This window comes from Zalophus californianus, chromosome 10, assembly GCF_009762305.2.
Source record: "Zalophus californianus isolate mZalCal1 chromosome 10, mZalCal1.pri.v2, whole genome shotgun sequence".
Lineage (NCBI taxonomy): Eukaryota > Metazoa > Chordata > Mammalia > Carnivora > Otariidae > Zalophus > Zalophus californianus.
The window spans coordinates 76851940-76870236 of NC_045604.1; the positions used below are offsets into that span (position 1 = coordinate 76851940).

General features: G+C 50.6%; 1 long non-coding RNA gene across 2 annotated transcripts; it reads left to right on the forward strand.

The window, feature by feature from the left end:
* Nucleotides 1–14175: 14175 nt before the first annotated feature.
* Nucleotides 14176–17725, forward strand: LOC113933200. 2 transcript variants are annotated; one of them, XR_003523293.2, is made up of 5 exons: nt 14176–14495; nt 14638–15483; nt 16708–17220; nt 17321–17498; nt 17600–17725. It is a non-coding gene; the product is annotated as an uncharacterized LOC113933200 (long non-coding RNA). The 2 variants fall into 2 exon arrangements; XR_003523292.2 differs by having other exon boundaries at nt 16708–17498.
* Nucleotides 17726–18297: the final 572 nt, after the last annotated feature.

Genomic DNA, 18297 nt, shown 5'->3' on the forward strand with positions numbered 1-18297 from the left:
TTTGTCCCCAGCCGAATGAGAGCCTTGGAGAAGATAAAAGGGATGCCTTTTGAAGCAGGGTTATTACCTTACATCCTTTAAAGTGATCAAATTATGGATCATCAAAGGAGAACGGATGGCGGAGGAGGGAGGGTGCTTGCTTCCATCGCCTTCCAGATGGCGCCACTTATTAATTCACGTGTCATTGTGCGCAGGCACTTAAGGCCCCAGGGAACTGACAGGCACACTTTCAAGGGCTGAGCTGGAGCAGACTGAATGGCATAAACGAGCTAATGAATGGACATCACTTTGCACGGTGCCTGGCACCCGGGAAACGCTTCATAACCATCAGCCACTATTCCTCCTGCGGACTGAAAGCAGTTCCCAGCTGGGGTGACTGTGTTGGGTGCTCGCAATGCCTCGATCGGCAGCCCCCCAAAAAGGTATGTCCCTCCCCAGAACAAGTGAATGGGGCTTTGTTTGGAGAAAGGATCTTTACAGACGTAATTAAAGATCTTGCGATGAGATCCTTCTGGATTATCTGGTTGGTCCTGGCTCCAAATCCACTGAAAGGTGGATTTGAGAGGGGAGAAGACACAGACATAGAGGAGGGGGGATGCATAGAGACCACCGTAGGATGATGGAGAAAGAGATGGGACTGGGACATGGACACTCAGGCCAAGGAAGGGCCAAAGCATGCGGTGGCTACCAGGCGCTAAGAGAGAAGCCTCAGAGGCAACCAGCCCTGCCGACACCTGGATTTGGATGTCTCATCTCCAGAATCTTCTTCTGTTTGAAGCTGCCTAGTTGCTGGTAATTTGTTGCTGCGGCCACAAGAAGCTAATACGGTACCCAGTTTGGATGGTGCGCTTTTCTTTTCAAATAAAACTGTTTCCTGCTCCACCTGGGGTGTTTGGCTCCCAGTGTCACTCATGGTCACACAGGGAGTCACTTTATAAAAAAACAAAACCAAACCAAGGGGCATGTCCACTAAGCACCCTGCCTTGACAGGGTTCTGGACTGCCGTTTGCTGATTCCTGAGCTCGGTAATATTTAAGGTGCCCTGCACATCTGAGATTCTTGATTGAAGAAGGGTGGAGCGGGGACTAGGAAGGGGACATCTGAAGACTTTTCTTAATTCTCTCTTCCCTTTCCCATCCCTGTGGACTCCCAACTTGGGGATTGTGCTATTGTTTCAGAAGCCACTGGATGGTCCAGCGAAATTACAGCATCAGCCACAGATAAACCTGCATGTGCAATATATTGAGAGAGAGAGAGAGAGAGAGAGAGCGAGCGCGAGAGAGAGCTGGGGGGAGGGGCAGAGGGACAAGCAGACTCCCTGCTGAGTGTGGAGCCCTATGTGGGGCTCAATCCCAGGACCCTGAGATCGTGACCTGAACTGAAGTCAGACGCTTAACCGACTGAGCCACCCAGGGGCCCCTGCACATGCAATTTAAAATTTCCTAGTGGCCATATTAAAAAAGTGTAAAAAAAAACAACCCAGGTGAGATCAATTTTTTTCTGTTATCAATATTTTTTTCATTTTGGTTTCTCGGCGATATGATGACCAGCTTTTCCAAGCAGATGCTAGCGCAGGTCATCCACTGTAAGGCTTGATCTTTGAAGAGAGTATTAAGCGAACAAAACGAAAGAAGCCACCCCAAATAGGAAGATGGGTGTTTCTCAAAGTGGGGAGTGTGTGCCATTCTGGGGGCATGAAGGATCATTCCAGGTGGTGGTCATCAGACTGGATGTTAAAGAACTGCAAATCTTGTGGCGGAAAATCCTTTTTCAGCTCCCTCTCATTCCTGTGATGGCTTGGAGCCGACAGTCTCGGCTCGCTGTCCTCTGTCTTGAACTGCCGATCTCCCATTTAAATAAGATGCAGCAGGCCTCAGGCTCAGCTTATTTTTACAGCCGATTATGGAAAATCATGCCAGTTTTCCATTAATAGTGATAAAAGATCTTATTGGAAAAGTTATTTGTTTTGGTAAGAAGAGCAATTTGGTTTGAAGGACAGTATTAGGTAAGTAATTATAGAGATTGCCCCCAAATGCTGAAGGTGATAGGAGCCTCGAGATGTCGGATATACTGCCCCAGTTGAAAGTGCGTGTGCATGTGTGCGTGTGTTGGGGTCACAGAGCCTGCAAGTTTACTTTTCTAACCGTACAAGAAGTCCCTGGGATGCAGGTGTTTATGAACCAAGGTAAATCATTTTGAGCAGCAATCAGCAGTGCAAAATTAAAATCCCTCAGCAATTAAAGGGCAAAGCTGTCACCTGTTAAGAAACACCCACTGGAATTAATAAAGCAGCAAGAAGGTTATTTTAGAAAGGCGTTAGAACTATACCAACAGCCCCAAACCTAGGCGAATTTTCTCTCCTCTTTGGGTAGGCGGAGGCCAGCCAGATGACCTTCCCTTGACTTTAAACCAAGCCAGAAAGGCCCGCCTTGTAGTTGGCGGCCACCTCTAACAAGGGCAGTGTGTAGAGAAGAGACAGGTGCCTTGAATCCATTCTTAACTGGAGAATCGGAGTAGAATCAGCTGTGCATAGGATGTTTACTGAAATCTCGTAATTGCAGGCAGAAGGGTGGGAAGATGTCGGGAAAATCGATATATTAAAGCCTTTTTTAAAAAAGATTTTATTTATTTGACAGAGAGAGACACAGCGAGAGAGGGAACACCAGCAGGGGGGAGTGGGAGAGGGAGAAGCAGGCTTCCCGCGGAGCAGGGAGCCCGATTCAGGGCTCGATCCCAGGACCCTGGGATCATGACCTGAGCCGAAGGCAGACGCTTAACGACTGAGCCACCCAGGCGCCCCAAGCATCAGACTCTTGATCTTGGCTCAGGTCATGATCTCAGAGTCTTGGGATCCAGCCCCGCGTCGGCCTCCGTGCTCAGTGGGGAGTTTGCTTGGCATTCTCTCCCTCTGCTTGCATGCTCTCTCTCCCTCCCTCTCTCTAAAACAAGTCTTAAAAAATTTTAAGTTTTAAAAAAAATGTTATTTAAAATCGCACAATATTTTGAAGTCAAATTGAAACAATTTGTTCAGCGACATCCAGTTTCTATCTCTTCCCCCTTCAACTGTTTCCTCCCACCCCTGGTAGGTAGTCATTCTTGTTTTTGCTTCATCTTCCCATTAAAAAACATCTGTTCATATTCAAGCTCTTTCTTAGGTAAATGGCAGCAAAATAGACACATTTTTTTTTCTCCACCTTGCTGTTTTCTTTAATAATACATCGTGGCGATCACTGCATAGCCGAGTGTAAGACTCTGCGCCTTGCTTGGACAGCTGTCTCACGGATGGGATACAAGGTACAGTATTAATTTCACCAAGCTCCTTCTAATGCCCCAGTAGTGGTGATCCCCAGTCTTGTGCCATTGTGACTGATGGTGCAGTGAATAGCCTCGTGCACCCTTCCTTTGTCTTTCTGCCAGTGTATGTTGGGGATAGATGTTTAGGAGTGGGATTTTGAGTCAGCGGATAAATGCATATGGACTTCTGCCAGATACTGCCAAATTCCCCTCTGTAGGAGCTGGGCCCTTTTGCATGCTCACCAGTAACGTCCGAGAGGCCTGTTTCTCCACAACCTACAACAAGAGGTTGTCCAAACTTCGGGAAGGGTTTGCCAACCGCGGCTAGGAGCGGAAGCCCCTGAGCTGGTCTTTGCTCCCACCTGACAATATGCTCTGTCCATAGCAGCCAAGGAGCTCTCTTTATAATGTTCCTGATATCATGTCACTCCCTTGCCTTAAACCCTGAGGGCTTCCAGTTTCAGCATCCAACCCTCTCACCCTGGCTGTAGAGTTCTACATGATCTAGCATCTGTCTCTACTTGTGACCTCTTCTTGTTACTCTTTCCCCCTGGTCCTGTTCGTCCTGGCCATTTCTCTGCTCTTCCCTCTGCAAGCACTGAGGCCATTCCTTTCGTAGGGCCTTGGCATGCACTTTGCTCTGCTTGGGACTCCCTCCCCCCTTGACACAGCTGCAGCTTCTCCATGTTCATAAACCAGCACCTGTGCTCGAAGAAGCCTTGCCTGACTGACCATTGTAGGTATTACTCTAATCATTTGTCACCGCCTCATCCTATTTGTTTTTCGTACTGAGTTGTTGGGGGGATGGATTGATTGATTATACGCTCCTTGAGAGAAGAGCCTTCCTCTGACTTTTCATCCCGGGATCCCTGGTGCCTCGTACATAACAGGTGCTCGATACGTGTTAGTTCAGTGGATGAATGAAAGAACAGCAGGTATCTTGCCTGGGAGATGATCCTCATGCTCATTCCCAGTGTCCCCCTGGAGAGGGCGCTCCTCGAGGAAGGCTCCCCGTTTGGATTAATCTCTGCAGCCGTCATCCCTCTCTGCCTGGAATTTAACAGGGGCTCACCGAGGGCAAATCCAAAATTTGTGCAGCCTCAAGCTTCCACAGTTTGAAGGATGACATCTCTAAGTAAAAGAATAGAGAATTACAAATATCAAATTAGCTAGAAGGCTTTGGAAAAGACCCATCTGAGAGAGAGCCCCTGAAGCTTAAGGCAGGTTACTTTCAGGGAAACCCATCTCTAGCGCTCATTAAATGCCTGTTGAATGAGTAAATGAGTCAAGGGTAGATTTTTAAATGCCTGATTTTTACTGATTTCATTTTCAGGGGGTAGAAGCACAAAGAAAACTGTAGCAGCAGGACAAAATGACCTGCTTTACTTGATTCTTGCACATAATTAGGATATTTTTTATCTTTCCAATTTAAGGCTGCTTTCGACCTCAGGTTCGTACCCAACGGGGAAGAAAATAATCAGGCATTGTGGCATTTTGCTGAGGCCACTCTGTTAGGCAGCTGTTAGTCTGGCCTTTCTGCCTGCCATTCTCCTTCCTTTTGTTAACAGCAAATCCATTTCCTTTTGGAGAATCATCCTGTGCCTCTTAATCCTTGTGGCTCAGGTGGGGCAGATCCGGGTTCCAGATAAAGAGGTGCACCTCCAAATGTAAAGCAACCCATTAATTATTAATCACCACAAGCCTTTGAAGGAAGTACAATTATTATCACCATTTTATAGGTGGAAAAATGGAGGCACAGAGGGGTTAAGACTGTTGTTGTCCAAGGGACCCAGCGGGTCAGTGATGGAGCAGGGATTTGAACCCAGGCAGTGTGGCTCTTGAACACCACTTGGGTTACATCTCAATTCGTCCAGGCAAGAGAGAAGAGAGTCGAGCCATTGCCTGGGGTCTCGATCCCAAGCCTTCAAACTACAGCAGAGGATTTCTCTTTTCACAGGAACTGCTAGGTTCACGTGGAAGCCGGAAGCATCCAGGGCCACGGTGGAGAGCCTGAGGGGGTTGTGCTCAGATGGGAGGGGGACGGGCACCCTCTGGGGGAGACGCCTTCTGCTTCTGCGGCTGCCCATTCTCAGCCTACGCGTGAAGATCTACCGCTGGGCTTCCCACACGCGCGGACCAAGATGTTCATTCCCTTTATTGCTGAAGGGAGTCTGAGTTGGGTTTTCCATTTTGTGCCACTAGAAACAGTGCATCTTGGTTTCTGACCTCAGTGACTTTCTACAGAAGGACTTGAGGAGGCGTTCCCTTTGGGATCCTGGAAGGGAATGATGCCCCCCCGACTCCCGGGGAACCATCTTCTTGCCAACAGCATGGTGTTTGGGGAGTATGGCCGGTGGAGGCAAATGGCGCAGGTTTGATTCCCAAGCTGTGGGACCCTGGGCAGGTCACTTACACTCTGAACCCTGGGGAAAGGGCACAAGCTGCCTCTGTGGGTGGCGGGTGAGGCTTTACCAAGAGAACGTAGGCAGGAGCTCCCGGAACATAGTGGTGCTTCATTCACGTGAGTCCTCTTGTCTTCTCTACTGTCTTGGGCTCTGTCTTTACTTGCTCCATTGATCTTCCAGAGAAATATATATGAAATATTTTTTTAAAGATTATTTATTTATTTGGTAGAGAGAGACACAGTGAGAAAGGGAACACAAGCAGGGGGAGCAGAAGAGGGAGAAGCAGGCTTCCTGCAGAGCAGGGAGCCTGATGCGGGGCTTGATCCCAGGATCCTGAGATCATGACCTGAGCCGAAGGCAGACGCCTAACGACTGAGCCACCCAGACGCCCCTATAAAATCTTTTACATATATATATATATAGCATACATAAATATATATGAAATCCAATATATTTAAAATCTTTTTTTTTTTTAAATTTTAAGGAATTGGTTCATATGATGGCAGAGGCTGACAAATCCCAAATCCGAAGGGCAGGCCAGCAGGCTGGAAGCTCTGGCAGAGTTTTTATGTTGCAGGTTCGAGGCAGAATTTCTTCTCTGGGAAGCCACAGCTTTTGCACCCAGGGCCTTCAACTGATTAGATGAGGCCCACCCACAGGCTGGAGGGTAATCTTTACCTAACGTCAACGTTAATCACACCTACACGCTATCTTCACAGCAACATCTAGAATAGCGTTTGACCCAAAGAACCAGGCACCACAGCTTAGTCGAGTCGACACACAAAATTAACCATCATATTTGCTAGTGCAGTTTCTGTGGACCTCCGTTTCCCCATCTGTTAACTGGAGAACAGACCCTTCTTGATCTTCAAGCTGGTCCTCTGTGAAATGGGACTGATGGACTGGGAGAGCCTGGAGGGGTGAGTGAGGGAGAGCCCGGGAGCAGGACGAAGATGATATCTGGACAGAGCATCCTCACTGTTACGGGGTGGGAGAGACCAAAAGTGCAGGCCTTTCGTTCCCTGAATCCCTGAGTTATTTCAGGGGAGGACAGTATAACTTCAGAGCTTGAAGGTGGCTGTTGGCATGTACCAGAGCTATTTATGTGACTTTCCAGATCTTCCATGAGGACAGTTTCAGCTCCCGAAGGGAGAAAGCACAGCCCTCCGTGTAGTGGCAGCTCTGAGCATGGAGACATGCACAGCTGATCTGTCATAATCCTAGGAGAGGCGTCCCCCTTGCCTGGGTGCCCACGCTGCAGGGAGAGCAGGAGGAGGAGGGGGACGTGGAGGGTACCACAGATGATTACCTATTTTGTGGGAAAGGACACACACACACACAGTCACACACATCTGTAAAGTGGAGAGAGCAGGGTTTGCACCTGTTTCTGACATTGCCTCGCTGTTCTGTCCTGGGCAGGCAAGTCAAGGGAACTCTCTGACCCTCAGTCTCTTTATCTGTGAGTGGCGAGTCATGGTAAAAACACCTAGTTTGCAGAAACGTGGTGAGGATGATGCCAGATAAAACACGTGCAGGGCCTTTCGTTTCCTGCTGTCTTTACACGGCCTGGTGGATAATCAACAGATCAGAGGGTTGGAGCTGGGCTGGATTTGGTCATGCCCACTGTCTGCCGCTCTCAGGTCCCACCCAGTGCTGCTGCTGGCCAGGTGGGGGTTAGGTTTAGCTCTCAGCCACCCTGGGTCTTGGTGTTTGTGTTTATTTTTAGCAGGGAATGTTATGGTAAAGGAGGGGAGAACTATTAATGTATTATTCAATCATGGGAGACCATGACCAGCTGCTCGGATTGTGTTATGAGCCTGTCACTTGAAGTTCGTACTGTGATTCAAGCTCAATGTTTGAAGTATTTTTAAGTGGGAGACCAGGTTTTCAAGTACAGGGGAAAAAAAAGGAACAATTACCTAAAAGTGGGTAAAATTAGCCTCCCTTCTCTCCTGGCCTTCGGAAGAGTTTCTGCTTATATACCTGCATGGTTCATCCAGGCCACTGAGGCTAGGGGATATGGGACAGTTTGGGAATGGCCACATGATGAGAAACTGCCACAAAATAATTCTTGAGACTGGAAAGGCCAGGTGGTGAGCATGAATGCTTCCTGAATGGTTTGAAAGCCACGAGGTGTGTTTACCTCTTTACCATCTGGTCCTCTCAGGGTGACGAAAATCCTGAGAGGCAGGTGCTATTGTGCCCATTTTCCTGAGGGTGTTCACTGAGGTTCAGAGAGGTGACATGACTTGTCTAAGGGGCTGGGGCGGTGCAGGGAGTTGTTCCAACCAGACACCTAGGCTGTCTACGGGAGGCCCAAATGAGGTGAGAACAGAGGCATTTTATCTCACGTTGTGGAAAATTACTGCCTCCTACTGGCTCTTCCTCTCCCCGCCCCTACCCCCCTACCCCCCCCCCCCCCCCCCCCCCCGCTGCCCCCTGAGACTCAGGGAGGGGCAGATGGAAAGGGAGAGAGAGAATCTCAAGCAGACTCCCGGCTGAGCGCAGAGCCCGCTGTGGGTCTTGATCTCACGACCCTGAGATCATGACCTGAGCTGGAATCAAGAGTCACATGCTCAACCTACCTAGCCAGGCAGGCGCCCCCTCCTACTGGCGCTTCCTCATGGCCCTAGGGTGGGGCGTGGTGTGCTTAGATCTGGCCTGGGGTCATCAGGCCAGCTGTAAATCAGTTCTGAGCCCTAATTCTACCTCATCTTGTCCTTCCCTGTCTCGTGGCCTGTTTCCACTGGTCCAGAGTGGCTGGATTTCCCAAGGGTGTCTGCATCCCCTAAGTGGGGCCTCAACTTGCTCTGACCTGGAAAAGAGGTATGTATTTGTATTTACAGTTACCTTCTATTTATAAGGCTCTAAGCACTGGCTTCCCATTTAGGGTAGTGATATGCAATTGCATTTTACAGTACATGCATTTAAAGCCTTTTAAGAGTGTGTAGATGTAAAAATATTTAAACAGCTAGCGGGCATGGTGGCATATACACTAATAACAATATGCAAAGGTTTACTGAGTGCCTACTATGGGCCAGGCAGGATTCTAGGTGCTTTCTTCTTACTATAGTCCTCACGGCCACTGAGCTTGGTTTTATAATCAGTCCCATTTTGCAGTTGAGCATTTGGAGGGCACTGAGACTTAACCATCTTGCCAAGGCTGCATGACGAGTAAGCGATGGAGGCGGGATGTGAACCCAGACCCTGACCCCAGAGTTATTTTCCTGAGTGGTTATGCGTGTGGGGTATGAACGAGTGATGTTTGGAGAACACTGACCGGAGCTGTGTGTGGGGTGACTGGCTTGCCCGGCTTCCCCGCGACTTCCTGTGTTTTAAACCGGAAAGTCTCGGTTCTCCCGGGACGGAAAGTCCCGTGTCCGGGAGAATCCTCATCCCCCTTAATCTCCGTCTCCAGTCTGCTCCAGATTCTACCGAGATTGCCTCCCTATAATGCCGGCGCCGTGAGCCAAGCATATGCAGCCAACCCAAACATGCCGGGTCTGCATGGCTTGCGAGGAGTAAACATACATATCTCCTAACCGCATACATAACATCCAGAAAACCTTGCCTAAAAATAACAGAGTAAAGCGCCTGATTGCTGTGACACTTGCCTTATTGGTATAAATAACAGAGTGAAAACATCCTATATCTCTATCTATAGCAGAGTAAAAAGTGCCGTATCTGGATGTACAGAAATACTAAACCCTGGCATACTGGCATATATCATGTAGAATAGAGACCTCACGGGCACATCGGAAGTGAGAGCGATGTTCATAATTATAAAGCGGGTGATAGCTGCCCTCTATTCAGCATTCACTCTGTTCCAACCAAGTGTCCAGCGCTTTATATGCGTTATCTTAATTAATCCATGCAATCCCTGTGGGGTAGTACTAGGATGATCATCTCTGTTTTACAGATGAGGAAACAGAGGCACAGAAAGTTTCTGACAATCACCTAGCTTGCACAAATAAGACGTGATGAAGCAGAGACTCTCACTCAGGCAGCCTTGCTCCGGGGCTGGTGCTCTGAACCCCGGGAGAAGGGCATGGCCCACTGTATAGATTCAGCAGGTGAAATGTGCTCTGCAGCTCTGCTTCCTTTTTTTTTTTTTCCCACGCTTGTGGAATGTTCTGGAGTGTGGCTGTACCGTAGCTGATACATCTCGTTTCCCACTGATGGACATGCAGGTGGGTCCCGTGTCTTTGTTCTAACTAGTTTTGCAGCATGCTCGTCCCCATCTCCCCATGCATATTGCATTGAGTGTTTGCCTTGGCTGGTGTGGCGGGCGGAGTCATAAAGATGCTCCCGGATTTCCTTCGTCTGGCTCTTCAGACATAGATCTAGGTATTGCTGGGATGGGCTATTGCAGATGTGATTTGAGTCCCAAGTCAGTTAACTTCAGACATGAAGCTGATCCAAGGTGGCCTAACCTGAGCGCATGTGCCCTTTAAAAGCAGAGTGTGTTTCCCAGCTGGGAGCATAAGAGGAAGCAGGAAGGTGTGAAGCATGAAGAGGTTGGGGTATGCCGTGCTGGTGTGAAGATGGAGGGTCCATGTCAAGACGAAAACAAGTGGACTCTCGAAGCTGAGAGCACCCCGCAGCGGACAGCCAGCAAGGAATTGGGGGCCGCGTTCTGCCGGTAACAGGAATGAGTGTGGATCTGAGGATCCTGAGCTCCGGAAAAGAACACAGCAGCCCAGAGACCCCTCGATTTCAGTCTCAGCAGGGTCTCCAGCCACACCAGGCTGAAGCTCTGACCTAGGGAGCTGGGAGCTGATAGGTAGGTGCTGTTTTAAGTTGTTAATTTGTTAGGCAACAATAGAAAACAAGTACAGAGGGTTTCTTAAAAGTGAAATCAAAGGTTATCTGCATTTAAAATCTTGATTCTTTCAACAAATAGGTATTGTCCATCTAGGGCAGGACTGCTCCAAACTCTGGGGGCATAGAAGGGAAACAGGTAAGCCACAAAGTCCCTGCCTTCTTGGTGCTGACATTTTATGGAGGTGTGTGCTGGGGAGAGGAAGACAATAAACAAAGGAGTAGGTAAAGCATATGTATATCTGGTGATTTGTGGATGCTATGGAAAAAGAGCAGAGAAGAGGGACGGGGGTGGGGGAAGTGTGTGCGTATGGGTGTGGGAATGAAAATACGGCTCGGGATACGTGTGACCTGTGACTAAAGACTTAAGGGGAATGAGCCATGCAGGAGACTGGCAAAGAGTGTTCCAGACAGAGGTGCTAGTGAGTGCAAAGGCCTTGAGGCAGGGACGTTCCTGGTGATTTCGAGGAGATTTGAGGGGAGAGTGAGCAAGTGAGAGAGCCATAGGAATTGAGGTCAGGAAGGTAATGGCGCCTCCTCTTCCTAATTTGCATTTGTGGATCACTAGCGAGGATGGGAATCCTTCCTGACCTCCACTGGGCACGTGTACCTCCTTTCCTCCCCGGGGGTCTACCCCCAGTACGTGCATCTGTGTCTGTTAAAAAAGAAGAAAGCTTGACATTTCCATCCATATCTCATGGGGCGTGGGGCACAGAGAGGCTGTCCCGGGCTTCCCATGCCAGCGCCTTGTTCTAGCTGTAAGTTCTCGCTTTGCCTCTCCCGCTGGAGAAATGTAATCAGAATGCAGTGAGTGCGGCTGATGTTTCACATGAATAACCTTGAATCTACTTGTACATATATTTGCAACATTTGGCACTTTATCATTAGCAACAGATTACTTGGTGATACACCTCAAAACTGCCTGTGACACACCATACCTTGGTTGAGAATTGGGGGCAGAGCATGGGCAGTATGTGTGCATGCATGTGCGTGTGCGTGTGCGTGTGTGAATGAGTTAGAGGGCAGACTGTCACTCTTTTCCTCCAGAGCCACAAGGTTGCTTCTTAGATACTGGCTATTTTAACCTGCCTCATTAACCTGTATTGAGATGTTTTGTAGTGTTAGAATTTGAATCTCTAAGAACCTTGTTTAGGTGTCCTTGGGGCTATCCCTTTGCAGCTAGCTGGGACCTTTCCTGCGAGGTTTTCCCTGAGAACCCTCTTGAATGGGGTTGGGGGGGGGCAAGAAGTCCCTTGTCAGCGGCTGAGTACCTTGGGACTCCAGTCCTAGCCCTGTGAAGACAGAGGTAGAGATCAGGGTTAACTCCCTACCAGCCAAAGGACACCAGGATGGCCAGCAAACCACCAGAAGCCAGGAGAGAAGCCTGGAACAGGTTCCTCCTTCCAGCCCTCAGAAGGACCTGACCCTGCCCGCACCTTGATCTTAGACTCTGGCCTCCAGATCCGCAAGACAATATATTTCTGTTGTTTAAATCACCCAGTCTATGGTGCTTTGTTATGGCGGCCCTAGGAGACAAATACACAGAGAAATGCAATAATTTGGAAGAGTGAAGTGCAGAGTTGGGGTGGGGGCATCTCAGGGATGTAAGAGACAAGGGTCTGGCATGAGATTTAAAACATCAACTCCCCAGTCACAGGAAGGGGAGTTATGGAGTGGCGGCAATTTGGAGGAGAAAGTCCAGGGTTTGGGGAATCAGACTTAGATTCAAATCCTGATTCCCCTGTGCGTTCTTAGGGGGCTTCCTTAACTTCTCAGAGCTTCTGAGCACCCATCGTTCCTAGAAGCCCCATGTTATAAATCAAGAATTTATTCCGAAGGCCCATTTGATAACATGAAAATACTATAACTGATCAGGAACGTAACTTAAAATAGAACTCCATTGTATGTTTTTACAGACATTTGGTGAGAACCGCCAGGCACTTATTTTAAAGCTACAAGGTGATGGTTTCCTTTGGGGCATCTTTTCTTCTTCTATGGGCAGGGCTGCCTGCGGCATTAAAGACAGGAATTTGCAGCCACGTGGACTGACAGCATTGCCTTCTTTTTCTTGGTGACTCACCCTGTGCCGGCAAAGTCATTCCACATTCTGCCTTCCAGGAGTCCTTGGAACCGTGTTCAAAATTAGGGTCACCTATCTGGAATGGGTCAGTGTCATTTTGACATACGTGAATGTTTTTGCATGCCACAAAAGTTTTTGAATGGCAAGTGCCAGGTGGCACAGTTTCCATGGTGACGTGGGAAGCCCACGCCAGCACTGAAGGTGTTAGGAGGCGGGTATTAAACACTTGCCTTTTCTTTTTTTTTTTTTTTAAACTTGGGAGACTTCTTTGTAGGGAGAATAGTCCCAAAAGTGTGTAGGGTCATCATTCCAGGTGATGTGAGTTGGGCGTTCTCTTGTCCTCAGCAGCTTATGTAGTAAGCCTTGTATGTGTCTCTGTGTGTGTGTTTCCTTGTATGTATCTACGTTAAGTGTGTATATGTACGTCCATGTGTCTGAGTGTATGGGTTGTGTGCTTGCACAGATGTGTGCATATGCCCATCTCTGTGCATGGGTTTATGTGTGCGTCTCTGCAGTAGATGCGTGTGTGTCTGTGTGCCAGTGTATGTTGCATGTACCTATCTGTGTGCATGTGCCTGTGTGTCTCTGTATGTATGTAGGTGTGTGCGTGTTTGTGTGTGTTTGTGTGTGTGCACGCTGTTATTCCTCGCTCCCAGACCCAAAGCAGACGTCACTGATCAGTTTCAAGTCCCATGCTCCGCTGTGGTGCGTCTCCCTATGGTAGCCACGAATTGGGGTTGACCACAAGAGGAAACCAAGGTGCTTTTCCAGGTGCTTTTCATATTTCCAGTGTTGAGGTCAAGCTGCTCAGACAGACATCTCATGCTTTCAGAGCCCATCTCTATTCCCTGCCAGAAACTTTCTGCCTCAAGCAATTCCCTGAGCTCTAAAAATGCCCATTCCTCACTGAGCTTTTGAAGTTTTCTTCTCAGCTGACAGGGGACTCGTTAAGCATATGGTTTCTGGAATCAGCCTCCATGGGTTTAATTCCTGCTCCTCCACCTCTGAGTTGGGCAGCTCTGAGCACATCGTTCAGCGACGGAGCCTCACCTTCCTTATCTGCAATCTGCAGATGCTCATACTAACATCTACTTCACAGAGGTGGTGAGGTCCCCAGCACAGAGTCAGCCCTAAAGGAGCTATGCATGCTGAAGTAGCATTGATCACTTGCTGTGTTCTGGCATTTCATGGGGCTGCCGAGCGGTCAGTCTCGGGGTGGGGGGGTCACCTTCACTTGCTTTCTGGAGCTGTGTTTTAGGGGGTGCCATTCTCATGGAGCACAAGGGGGGAGGTACCACTGGTGTTACTGTTGGCCTGGCTCTCCAGTCACGAGGGGACCAAAGCTTGCCTTAGTTGGGAGACCGCATGCTCCCGAGGGCAGAGGCTGTTAGCCAGTGTGCGCGGAATGAATGGGGAGCACGGAAGGGCTGAGATGCTACCTGATCTTTCTCCTGCAGGCATGGGGTCAGCGTTGAGGGTCAGGGACCAGGAAGAATATTAAAAGTCACATGGAAGACTAATGCACTAACGTGGAAATAAACGCAAACAGGAAACCCCTCAATCTCTATCCGGGAGGTCACCCAACAGTCAATGGCTGCCCGGTGGCTTCCTGTGGAGCTCTCAGTGCCCAGTTTCAACGTCGGCAGTAATGATGTTTTGGACTCTGTTGCGGGGCCGTCCTGCGCTCTGCGGGTGCTTAGCAACCCCCCTAGCCTCTGCCCACCAGATGCCAGGAGCAACCCCCCACGCCAGACGGGGTAACCAGAAGCGTCTCTAGACATCGCTAAATATTCCCCGGAAGATGCTATGAGCCCAGCTGAGAACCACTGGGTCATGACTCCAATAATCAGCTGTGCTCCCAGATCTCAGCTGGGCGACAGCCACCTGTAAATAAGGTAAAAGCTTATTTTGACATACGTGAGGATGTCAGGTGAGGACAGGTGAGCCTGTCCTTCCACCTATATAGTAAACCAATAATTTGGAATTTTTGAGGCTTGGCCTAGGGGTTGCAGAGATTCTTCCCATGCCCTATCCAAGATCTTAGGTATGAACTTGGACCTTTGGGGACAAGGACAAAGGCTATGAGCTGTGGACCGAGGTAATGTCTCCTTTGTGTTCTCAGGTGAGTAGGGACTGGGTGGTGTTGGGAAGGGGAGATGGAGGATGTTTCTGGGATTTGGGAGACTGCATTCTGGTTTGGGGTCAGGCTGACACCCCAGGCACAGGCTTGTCGTCTGACCAACAAAACCTCTGTCTTCCCTTCTCTTCCTTACTGAATAATTCAGCCCTGTGGGCCCGCCTTGGGTCAGATCCTCCTAAGACCTCTCTGACACACTTGTCCTCTCACGCCAGCTTATGGTCCTTTCTGTGGTTTTCCCTGATCCAATGCTTACCCCATCACAACCCTTAACGACCACATGGCCACGGCCTCTGCTATCTTGTATTCCCAGGGCCTAGCAAGAGGACCTGATACAGAGGCCTCTTTACTCCCTGTGGTTTGCTGATGGACTGACAGGGGCTAAGCCCCCAGCCAGGCATGGTGGCGATCAGACAAGACTATATCTACTGGGGGAGGTGGGCACACACATCATTTCCAGCCATGAAAAGGGCCACGAGGGGTGTCGAGAATGGGGACATCTAGTCTGCTGGTCAGGGTTGTGCTGTGTTTCCTGTAGGGTGACCAGTCATCCCGGTTCACCCAGAACTGAGGGGTTTCTTGGGACACGGAACATCAAAGTTAAAACGGGCAAAGTCCTAGACAAATCAGGATGAGAGGCTTATTCTAGTGCCTGCACCTGCCTGGAAGATTTACTCGCTAGCACGCAGTTTTAAATCCTGGAACAACGCGACAAGTCAGTGCCAGAGTCAAACCCCATTTGACAGGTGAGAACCAGGCCCCAAAGGTGAGTAGGGGCAGGGTGGGAACTGGAACCGCAGAAACTGGGGGCCGGGCTGATTTGCTGTATGGATTCCCAGGGACTAAACAAAGGCAGTGCTCATTTTAGGGGTTCCTTCCCATGCGGGGGTCCTGAGTGTATCTCCATCCATCTCCTGGAATCTTTAGAAGAATCTGAGGGTCTGGGTGGCCCCCAGGCCAGGGAATGGAACCACTGGCTCAAAGGATGTCAGATTTATCTTTGGATGCCCTCTCAGCCTTGAGTAGCAGAATGCATGAATACCATACCTGCTTTACCACAGAGGAAACAGACCCGGAGAGGTTCATCCGCTTACTCAGGGTCACACAGTGAGTTGGCAGCAGAGTGTGGATGAACTCAGGACTCTCAACTCCTGAATCCATTGCTTTGTTTGGGTTCTGGGTTAACGTGCAGACTCTAGAATTCAAATCATGGCTCTCTGCTAGTTACCAGCTCTGTGACCTTGGCTAAGTCATTGAACTTTTCCAAGCCTTGATTTCCTCAGCTGTAAAATGGGTGTAATTTGTACATATCCTCTTAGGGTTTGAGGCATCAGTGAGATGGTCCATGTAAAGAGAGCTCTTAATAGCACAGGGTAAAGCTCCCAAGGACACAGTAGCTGCCACCTGTAACCCCCCCCCCCCGAAATACATTTTCCTTTGCAGGGCCGGGTACCAGGGCTGGAACCCAAGGGATCCATAATCTCACACGCTCATGGCCAGAACCAACCTCCGGGTTCTAGGTTCTCACAAGCTGCCAACTTCCTGGGAACCACGCATCCCTCCTCCCTCCTGGGAGCCCAAATTCCAAGAAATGCAGCTAAAATTGGCCCTCGAACAGCTTTTGCAGAGCACGTCGCGGCTTTTTTTGGGTCTAGAGAGCCAGTTTCCATGATGGAAGTGGCACAGAAGGAGAGACCCAGCTAAAAACAGCCACCGCCCAGAACGGTTGTTCACAGGATGCCGCCTCCCCTGCCTCTTCGGTGGGGTGGTGGTGGTGGGGGGGTTGGACGCTTCACTTCCGCAGCAGCTGCTGCCCCCCCCCCCGTCGCCACTAGGTGGCAGCATCGCAGCGCGCGCGCCCCCGGGCCCCGGAGCCGCTCCTGAAGGTGATGCCCATAAAATACGCACCCGCCACAAAATTCTCCACTAAATAATTTCCCTTTTTGGGGGGGCATTTGTTTGCATTGCAGGAGCTCCGCGGAAGTGTCTCTTCTAAGGGCTGACCTAGTGCCGAGAGAAGCAGCGCTGGAGACTTCTCCGAGTGCCCCCGTGTCCCCGCTTGCAGGCGGCTCCCCGCACCAGCCCATCCGACTTAGCGGGTTCATTATGCCTCGGGTCCAACGTCATAGCCGAAGTTTGGAATTTTCCAGGAGAGGTGACCTAGCCTGGGGTGGGGGGAATGCACCCATTTGGGGCTGGTGGTCCTGCCATGGCGGGGGCGGGGGGCGGACATGGCTTCCCTCTGTGGGCCTCAGGGATGGAGTTTTGGCTCAGGAGTGTGGCTCCCTTGTTCTTTGGTCACCAAATCGTGTGGGGAACGGGGCCCTAGGGGAACCCGCCTCCTGGGCCACAGTGAGGAGTAAATGAGTCACAATGTGAATAGGACAGTGCCTGCCACATCACAAGGACTCCAATACGAGCTAGTTTTCATATTTCCTCAGCGTCCCCAAGGGCTGGTATGATGGCCACCCCACAAGTAGTAGGTGGGTCTCAGTGGGTCTCACCGCCCTTGTCTGGGAGGCAAGAGGGGGAGGTGGGGATCAGCTCCAAGGCCTTGATTCTCAAAGCCTCGTCCTGGGCCAGCAGCAGGTATCACAGGTACGCTCCTTAGAAATGCAGTCTCGGCCCCACCCAAACCACGGAGCCAGACCCTTCCTTCACAACAGCCCCAGGGGCTTCGTGGCATTCCGAGGTTGGCGGAACACACGGCTCCTAGGCACCTTCCAGCCCTGGAGGGCTGGGATTCCCTGCCCAGTCCTGGGTGAGTTCTGTCTCCCAGATTCACATCCATCAGAAGAGCAACCTTCAGGCAAGCCCTGCGTTTCAACCTTTCCTCCTGCTTTTCTGGAACGCTTTCTGCAGCTGCCTGGGTGCTCCGGTGTGATGGGGGGTGACATGCGGTGGTGGGCCCGGCTGCGCTCCATGCACTCCCCTGAGCTCCCAGATCTGGCTCACCTCCTACCAGCAGATCCTGCTGCACCCTGCCCGCCCCCCGTGCCTGGCCACAGCAATCCCCATCAACCCGGTGACCCTGGGACCAGGAACCGACTTTGTCTGTGAGTGCCCCCGCACCACCCCTCCCGACCCTCAGCCCTGCAGATCCCGCGGCCAGAGCACCTCCTCACTCTGGCTCCCTGTTCTCCAGCACTCTGGGAACCATCCCCACGTCTACCTGGCCCCCTGCCTATCTCCCTTCCCCAGCTCCTGATCTCCCCTGACACAAGTCTTCCCCGTGGCTCCCCACAAGCTGGCCTGTGAGCCGCTCCCTGTGTGCTCCAAAGTCCTGCACCAGCTAGCCACTCCTGTTTCAAGGTCCACTCCCCTTTGCTCTGGAGTGAAGGCCTCCCACGGCCTGCTAGCCACGGCCGATTCGCCCTTGTGTGCCTCCACCTCAGCCTGCTTTCCCCTCTTGCTCCAGATCAGGGGCCGGCTCGCCACGGCCACGGCCACGCGCAGCCCACAGCCTGTTGCTGGAGATAAACTCGGACTGGCACACAGCAGGCCTGTTCGTCTGTGGAGGCTTTCACATGGTGGGGGCAGAGCTGAGAGACCACATGGTC